Raw genomic sequence first — 9,580 nt, 5'->3', positions numbered from 1 at the left:
AAAAACACCAAAGACAACTTAGAAGGTCAGTGGGAAAAGTCTGTGGATTGCAGGGATCTCTTTGCCAGTGCTGAGGCAGGAATCACTTGCTTTGCCCATGCTTGGATCTGGGTCACAGTTCTGGGCGGTGGTCCTGGGGCGAGGAGGAGTGCTGGCATGGTGGATCTTGTAGTGGCAGTGGAGAGGAAACATTACTCACAGTTCCAGGACAGAAAGGAGTACTTTTGATCGCTAATAGACCAGAGCACAGGCCAGGAAAGGAGTAAAAACCTCACCCCTTATCATACCACCTTACAAGAACTGAAAGTTTACAGGTCCCTACAAGTATCTCTGAAAACAGCTGTATAAATCCACAAAGCTTTGGATAGTACATTCTCCACATTTGAGGCAGACTGTTTCCTTAACAAAAAGTATAAAACTCAAGTAATTGGCTGGGATCATGACCAAGTAGCACAAAAAGAGTCAGACAGTGTTATCTTACTTTGGTGACAAAGAAGATCAAAACATACAACCAGAAGAAGACAACAAAGTCAGAGCTCCTATATCCAAAGCCTCCAAGAAAAATATGAATCAGTCCCAGGTCTTGGAAAAGCTCAAAAGGGATTTTGAGAAACAAGTAAGAGCAGTAGAGCTGGGAAAAGAAATGAGAGTGATGCAAGAAAATCATGAAAAAAACAAGTTAACAGCTTGCTAAAGGAGACCCAAAAAAAAAATACAGAAGAAAATAACAACTTAAAAAAATAGCCGAACCCAAATGGCAAAAGAGGTCCAAAAAGCCAATGAGGAGAAGAATGCCCTAAAAAGAAAAATTGGCCAAATGGAAAAGGAAGTCCAAAAGATTACTGAAGAAAATATTTCCTTAAAAATTAGAATAGAGCAATTGTGACTATGAGAAATCAAGACACTGTAAAACAAATCCAAAAGAATGAAAAAAAAAGAAGACACTATAAAATATCTCATTGAAAAAACAGCTTCCTTGGAAAATAGATTCAGGAGAGAGAATTTAAAAATTATTGGACCATCTGAAAGCCATGATCAAAAAAAGAGAAATTGAAAGCAAAATAGAAATTGAAAGAATCCACCAATCTCCTCCTGAAAGATATCCCCAAAGAAAAACTACTAGGAATATTGTAGCCAAATTCTAGAGTTCCTAGGTCAAGGAGAAAATATTACAAGCCATCAGAAAGAAACAATTCAAGTATTGTGGAAACAAAATCAGGATAACACAATATTTGGCAGCTTCTACATTAAAGGACTGCAGGGCATGGAATACAATATTCCTGAGGGCAAAGGAGATAGGATTACAACCAAGAATCACCTGCCCAGGAAAACTGAGTATAATCCTTCAGGGGGAAAAATGGTCATTCAGTGAAATAGAGGACATTCAAGCATTCTTAATGAAAAGACCAGAGATGAATAGAAAATTTTACTTTCAAACACAAGACTCAAGTGGAACATGAAGAGATAAACAGGAAAGAGAAATCATAAGAGACTTATTGAGGTTGAACTGTTTATATTCCTGCATGGAAAGATGATATTTATAAGTCATGAGACCTTTGTCAGTATTAGGGTAGTTGGGGGGGGAATTATGTGTATGTATGTAGATAGATAGATAGGTAGATAGATTGATAGAGGTTACAGGGTGAGTTGAAGATTAAGGGGTCATATCTGGAGAATAAAATTAAGGGATGATAGAGGATTATACTAGAAGAAGAAGAAAGGGAGAGCTAGAACAAAAAACAGAAAAGAAAAGGTTATTACAGTGGAGGGGGAAGAGGGGAAGGTTAGAGGAAATGAGTGAATCTTATTCTCATAGGATTTGGCTTAAGGAGGGAATAACATACACATTCAATTGTGTACTGAAATCTGTCTTACCCTACAGGAAAATAGGTAGGGAAGGGGACAAGAGAGCAGGGGGATGGAGATAGAGAGGAGGGCAGATTGGGAAAGGGGCTAATCAGAAGCAAATACTTCTGAGGAGGGACAGGATCAAAAGAAAGAATAAAATAAATGGGGGAGCAGGATAGGATTAAGGGAAATAGAGTTAGTTTTTCACAACATGTCTACTCTGGAAGTGTTTTGCATAACTGCACATGCATAACCTATATTGAGTTGCTTGCCTTTTCAATGAGGGTGGGTGGGGAGGGAGGAAGGGAGAAAATTTGGAACCCAAAGTTTTAAAAACATGTTTAAAAAAATGTTTTCACATGCAACTGGGAAATAAGAAATACAGGAAATGGGGTACAGAAGTCTATCCTGCCTTACAGGAAAATAGAAGGGGAAGGGGATAAGAGAAGGAGGGGAGAGATAGAGGAGAGGGCAGACTAAGGGAAGGGGTATTCAGAATGCATACCATCTTGTGGTGGGGGGAGGGTGAGACGGGTGTGAAAATTTGGAACTCAAAATCTTATGGAAGTAAATGTGGAAAACTCATTATCTCATTATCACAATCCAAAGGACTTATGATAAAAACTGCTATCCATGTATAGAGAAATAATTAATGGAGTTTGAATGTGGATTGAAGAATGCTTTTTTAAACTTCATTTTTTTTTGTTTTCTTTCAAAAGCAGATTAATATGGAAATATATTTTGCATTATTCTACATGTAAAGCTTACATCAAATTGCTTGCTTTCTCAATGAGGGAAAAGGGGATAGGAGAGCATTTGGACCTCAAAATTAAAAAAAAAATAAATTAAATTTTTACATGTTATTGGAGAAATGGAATATTAAGTAAACATAAAAAAGAAAAGAAAAGAAATTATTAAGGAATAAACTAGATCTAGAGGGTAAAATAGAAGATGAAAGAATCCACTGATCACCTCCTGAAAGAGATCCCAAAACAAAAATTTCCAGAAATAAAATAATCTAATTCCAGAGCTCCCAGGTCAAAGAGAAAATGTTTAAAATTGAAAGTAATAAAATATTCAGATATCATGGAGTCACAATCACTATCAGATAATATTTAGCAGCTACCACATTATAGGAACAGAGAGCTTGGAATATAATATTCCAGAAGGCAAAAGAGCTTGAATCATAACCAAAAATAACTTAATGATCAACTTGATTATAACACTTCATGGGAAAAATAAATATTTGATGGAATAGAGGACTTTTTAGGAATCAAGAGATGAAAATTCCAGAGCTGAATAGAAAATTTGAGTTTCAAATAAAAGACTCAAGAGAAGCATAAAAAGGCAAACATGACAGAAATATCAAAAAGTAATCAATAAGATCAAAATGTTTGCCTTTCTACATGGGATTATAATACATGTAACTTCTAAGAACTTTATCATTATTAGGACAGTTGGAAGGAGTATAAATAAAAAGAGTTGTTGGATTAAGTTGATTATGTTGGGATGATGTAAAAAACTGGATAGGCTAAAAAGAGGGATGCATTGGGAAATGGGGTAGAGAGAGGAAAAACCACAAAAATTATGTGCAAAGAAAAGCTTTTATGGTGGTAGAGAAAATGTGATGGAGGGGTTACTGTGCTTGAATTTCATTTGCATCTAAATTGGTCCACAGAGAAGATTTTTGGGGGTTACAGACCTAGTAGCGGTATTTCTTGGTCAAAGGGTATACACAGTTTTATATCCCTTTGGGCATAGTTTCTAATTTCTTTCCAGAACAATTAGATCAGTTCACAACTCCAGCAACAGTGCCCACCAATTTGGATATGGTTGAAAAGTTGTGGTATATGATTGTGATGGAATACTATTGTACTTTAAGAAATGAAGAGTAGGGGGCAGCTAGGTGGCACAATGGATAGAGCACTGGCCCTGAAGTCAGGAGGGCCTGAGTTCAAATCCAGCTGCAGACCAAACACTTGACACTACCTGTGTGACCCTGGGCAAGTCACTTAACCCCAAGTGCCTAAAAAAATAATGAAGAATAGGATGCTTTCAGAAAAACCTGGGTAGACTTGGATGAACTGATGCAAAGTGAAATGAATGAAATCAGGAAAACATTGTACACAATGATAAACAATGTTGTATTTGTACAAAATGTAAAACAAGGTACACGGTAACCTCAGTTCTGCAGGGATAGCCCCTGCTCCCTTGCAGCCCCAAGTGCTAGTGCTCTTTTCCACCCTGGAATTGTGACCATAGCCTCTATTCCCTTGATACCACAAATATTCCTCTCCACCCTGGAATTGCAACCCAGAACTCCATATGGGCAATGGAGTTGCCAAACAATAGCTGGTCCTGCTCTAAATAGCACAGAGAACATCTCTAATTTCTTTTTGACTAGTCATTTTTTCCCCTTACCGTCTCTGGGCTGAAAGTTCTAGAAGCTGCTGCCGCTACTGTCACAACGTTCTAAGGCCCACAGCTGGTATTGCGGCCACATAATATCCAGACCAGTCTTTAACCCATTGTCACAGATTTCTGCTTCCATGTTCTGAATTGCATTAGGCTAGAACAAATGTCTGCCTCAGACCAGGCTGTGCTACTCCAGAATTCAATTTGTGGTGTTACTTTAATGTCTTTTGGGACAGGGAAAATATTAGGAAAGCTGGGCTGCATTGTTTCCTATTCCCTTACATGTTGGCTCTGTCTAGTGTAATCTTAAGACATAATACAAAATGTGAGTTACTATCAGAGGAACACATTGGATTATATGTTAGAATTAATGAAGTAATATAAATTACAATGTTGAAGATGCTAAAATTCATATGTATCTATCATTTGTATATCTAAAGGTCTCCATCCATAAATTTAATTCACATACCAACCTTATGAGTTACCTACAATTCAATATATCCTTGTTAAGTGGAAAACTTACAAATAACAATTTTGAGGGGTTTTTTAGGATCATATCAGTGTCCCTGGGCACATTATCACTGAGAAATGAGTCCAGGTCTTATCATTCTTGAGCCATTGTTGTAAGGCTTACCCCCCAAAAAAAAGTTCAGAAGTATGATACTGATTTTCAGAACTCTGTAATTAATGCTTTTTAAATTGACATTTACATAAAAACTGTTTTCCAAAGTATCCTACCAAGCTGTTTTCAAGTTCACTTAAGTGAAGAAAAATGCTGTCACTAGAAAGTTGGTCATATGGAATGGATCACAGACCACTTCCTCAAATATGATAAAGAATCAAATACGTAAAAAGGATTATTGGAAGCTCTGTCCCTCGCAGTGATTTACAATATTTCAGAAGAATTGAAAATATCTCATTATCACAAAAAAAAAAAACTTTTGTATGGACACTGAGATTAGTGTCTTCCCCATTGGCATTAGTAAACTAAAATCTTTGCTATCTAGATTTTTATAGCATTGCATTTAGATATTGCCATTGATATCCATATAATCCATCATCACCTTTGTTTTTAGCTATCTTTTCCTCTTTGATGAATTTTGCTTTTAAAATCAAGATCCTCAAACCTCAATCTTCTGCTTTTTTTTTTGATACTTGAGGGGCAGACAATGCAAATATCTTTACAATGCTTGTTAAATTAAGAGTAAAAAATCTTCACACAATTGTTCTGATCTTTTTTATTATCATACTTGAAAACACTAACTGATGCCTGAAGAGAGGACTGGCCTTTTCCCCACACTATTCATGTTATTTTATTTTTATTGTCTTTGAGATAGCACCAGGGGCCTGTATATAACTTGTTCCATTTACCAACTGGTTTATTAAGAATTTGGGTTTTTGTTTTTTGTTTTTTTGTTTGTTTTTTATCTACTGTTTCTCTCTCTGATTCTAATTGATTCTCCAATTCTGTCTTCCTGGCCAGGTCTTTTTTATGAATTAGAAAATAGTAGATCTGGCCTTTGTTGCTTTTTTCTAAGTCATCTCCTAAGTATAACTTTAATTCAATTTGCAAACATTTGTTAAAAATCTATTATTTGCAAGGTGCTAATAAAGTCAGTGAAAATACAAAGAAAAAAAAAGAACAACAGTTCCTATCCTCAATGAGCTTCTGTTCTATTGTGGAAGGCAATGTATACACAGAGAATAAATAGAACATTATGTGAAGAGGAGGATAATCCAAGCCATAAACCTTTGATGATCCTCCATTTCACATATTCGTAAGAGTTGAGTCTAATCTGACAGTTGAAATTGCCGAGGGATTCTAAAAGGAAAGAGAGGAACAAATGAATTCTAGGTATTGACAAAACCCACTAGTCATGTTTGCCTGGAATGTAGAATATCAAGGGGAATAATTTCAGAAAGATCTAGAAAGATACAATGGAATCTGATTGTTGTGGATCTTTCCCAGTTACTTCTCATCTTTAAATCCCAAAAGAATAAATCTATTGTAGTGAAGACTACAAGTATTTATTAAGTACCTTGTTGTTTCAAGAACTAGTTGAATGGATAGAGATATTGATACGCATTCATATATGTGTATATATGATACTCTCATAGATCTTGTTACCTAAAAATAGGGAAAAACACCATGAACATTAGTGACTATGTAACAAGTTAGAGCATAAACTCAGGAGCATGGGAGGATTGTGCTCCTGTTAAATCTAAATGCTAAGAAAAATTTGAGAATAGAGAAATGATTTTTATCTGGATGTCTCAGGGAGGAGGTTATGTGGCACATGGCTTGGTCAATGAAGGCAGGAAGGGACAATCATAATCAAATAGCTAGCATTTATGCAATACTTTAAGCTTTACAAAGTGGTTTATGCATGTTACTTCATTAAATCTTCACAACAACCTTGTGAGATATATGGTGTTATGATCCACATTTTATAAATAAGAAAACTGAGATTGAAAGGGGATAATTGACTTGTTCAGGGTCACACAGCTAGTAAGTATTGGGGAAAAGTTGAACTTATATCTCCCTCCAAGTCAAACATTCTACCCAATGTACTACCTTGGCATCCTAGATTCCCTAATCTCATTTACCTCTTATATCCAATTAGTTATCAAATCTAATATTTGCTTTTTCATCCATAGACTTCTTTCCAGCCACATAGCCACCATCCTTCCATTGTAGATTTCACTCAGATCATGTAAGTTTGTTTTCTTGCCCCAAGTCTCTCCTGTTTTCAATCCAACTTATACCTAGCTATCAAAGTGACTTTTATAGGGACATGTTATTACAGGAATAAAGCCTTAGCCAAACCATTCTGGTCCAGAATGGTTAATTAACTTGCCCAAAGTGGCAGGGCTGTGATTTGAACACAGTATTTTTACTATACTGCCTTATCTACTAATTCTTTTTTCCTAATGTGCAGTTCCTACTATATCAGTCCTCTATCATTTACTTCCTATTAGCTTGTAGCACTGGATAAAAGTACAATTGGTAAGAATGGGGACAATGTAGAGGACCTGTAATGACAGGAGTGCAAACTTACATTATCAAATCTAATACGATAATATAATGGATACAGCACAAGACATAAACTTACAATATTTGGAGTTGGAATGTTTCAAATATTTGTTTTTAAATCTTGCCCTAGGCATAGCTGTATGACCATTGAAAATATTTTGAACTCTTAAGATCTCAGTTGTTTTATTTGTAAAATATGGATAAAGGCACTTTCATTACTTAACTCAGGCAATGGTTGTGAGGAAAACATTTTACCAGACTTAAATGTCTATATAGATATGAGTTGTTGTTATTGTCAAATTTTTATTTATCTATTCCATTAGTCTGTTTTAGGTGTTTATAATTATTTGATGGAAGAAAAAAACACCCTGGTGTTTACTCATGGCCATTTCTTCAGTTCTTTAAAAGACTTTGTTACTGATTTAGGGGACTAATTACTGTTTAGAGATCATTATGTGGTTCCAAAGCTTCATTCTATATAATTGACCTCACCTCCTCTTTCACTGAGATGACCAAGACTTTCTTCCATGAGGAGACTTGCATTTACCCTGTTCCCCAGCTAAATTCATCTTTGTTTCTACATATCCTCTCAGGATTGATTTTTTCTATGGAAAAATCATCTCAATCCTTTGTAAAACTAACTTCTTCACATACAAGATGTGTCTCATGCTACCTTTTGCCTATTTCTGATGGAATTTACCCTACAAAGGTTTCTCTCTCTATCATCTTTAGTAGTCCCGTTTTGTGTCCATGTATGCACAGCATCACCTATCACTTTTTAAATGTTTAAATGAAGACAAACTTCCAGACACAGTCCCATCTATTGCCTTACACTCACTCAAAATTTTTTTCAATGAGTTGTAGAAAATGATAACCACTCCCTCTTTAGTCCTCCTAAAGATAGCTTCTTTCTTTTTCTTCTAATCCAGCTTCTTCTAAGATTTTGTTAATTTGCTTTTCACCAAATACAATGTGTTTTCCCTGTCTTTAGTCATTTAAATAAATTTGAGAATTTTACATCATGAATCACCCCATCTTGAAACTCTACCCTAGATTTCGAGGAGAGGACTCCATTATTCCTCTTTAAGTACCCTTTTTTCTTCTCTTTCCATTTCCATTTCCAATTCCTTTCCCTCCTTCCACCCTCTTATTGTAGTTATTCTCCAAGGCCACAGGAAGATTTTTCTCTCTCTGAAGTGTCTCATGCAGCAATCTTATCTACTTACTCTTGTGCATTCTCAGTTTCAAGTTTGTTTGCTTTTTCTTTTATACCAAGGAAGCTGAAGCAATGTCTCCAACCCTGTCTTCTAATATGATTTTTTTTTGCTTTTAGGAAATTGAGGTTAAGTGACTTGCCCAGTTCATACAGCTAGTAAGTTCTAATATGATTTTCATGTCTTACCACATTTGTGACACTTCCCTTTGAATCATAGATGGAGATGTAAAAAGGGTGTAAATTGCATCAGTTAATCAGTCAGCTAGCATTTTTTCAAATACTAAATATTTTCCTAGCAAGAAGGCTAGTGTCACTCAGTCACAAAGTACATGGAGGGAAATTAGATGCAAAAAAAAAAAAAACCTGGACAGGTAGAAAGGAGCCAAGGTATGAAAGCCCAGATTATGGAGGAGATGGGGAGCCAATGAACTTTATTGACTATATCTATGTTTTAGATGAATGAATTTGATAGCTTAGTGGATGATTGATTGGATGGATGATGGTATTTATTGTATTTGTATCTCTAACACCTCAAACCGTATCTGGCACATTGTATACACTTAATAAATATTTGATTAATTGCTGATTCACACACATATCTACATACCCTCTTACTTGGTCTTTCTTTCACTTGTCTATGTATATATGTATGTGTGTATGTATGTATGTATCTATCTATCTATCTCTCCATCTCTCTATTTCTCCATCTTACCTCTAATCCATAACTACTTACAAAAATAATTACTTCTTCTTGCCTATAGAATAAAGCTTAAATGGCCTCATTTAACCTCTCCAGTCTTAAGTCTCACAACTCTTACTCTCTACTCTAGTTAGGTTAATATAATTATTATCTTCCATGCACATCCCCACCTCTATGGGTTACCTCATGTAATTACCTCATGCAATTCCATCAAGTATATCCTCCCTCTTGTCTCTACCAAACAAAATCTTTCTCATCTTTCCAATCCCCTTTTAATTGCACTTTACTTTGCATTTAACTTCATTCCACTGTGATTAATAATTTCCCTGATATCTCATAACATTTATTGTTGCTATTTTTTGTCTTC

This window comes from Phascolarctos cinereus, unplaced genomic scaffold (assembly GCF_003287225.1).
Source record: "Phascolarctos cinereus isolate Bilbo 61053 unplaced genomic scaffold, phaCin_HiC Scaffold_726;HRSCAF=1367, whole genome shotgun sequence".
In the NCBI taxonomy this organism is placed as follows: domain Eukaryota; kingdom Metazoa; phylum Chordata; class Mammalia; order Diprotodontia; family Phascolarctidae; genus Phascolarctos; species Phascolarctos cinereus.
Note: the sequence above shows the minus strand (reverse complement) of the source record.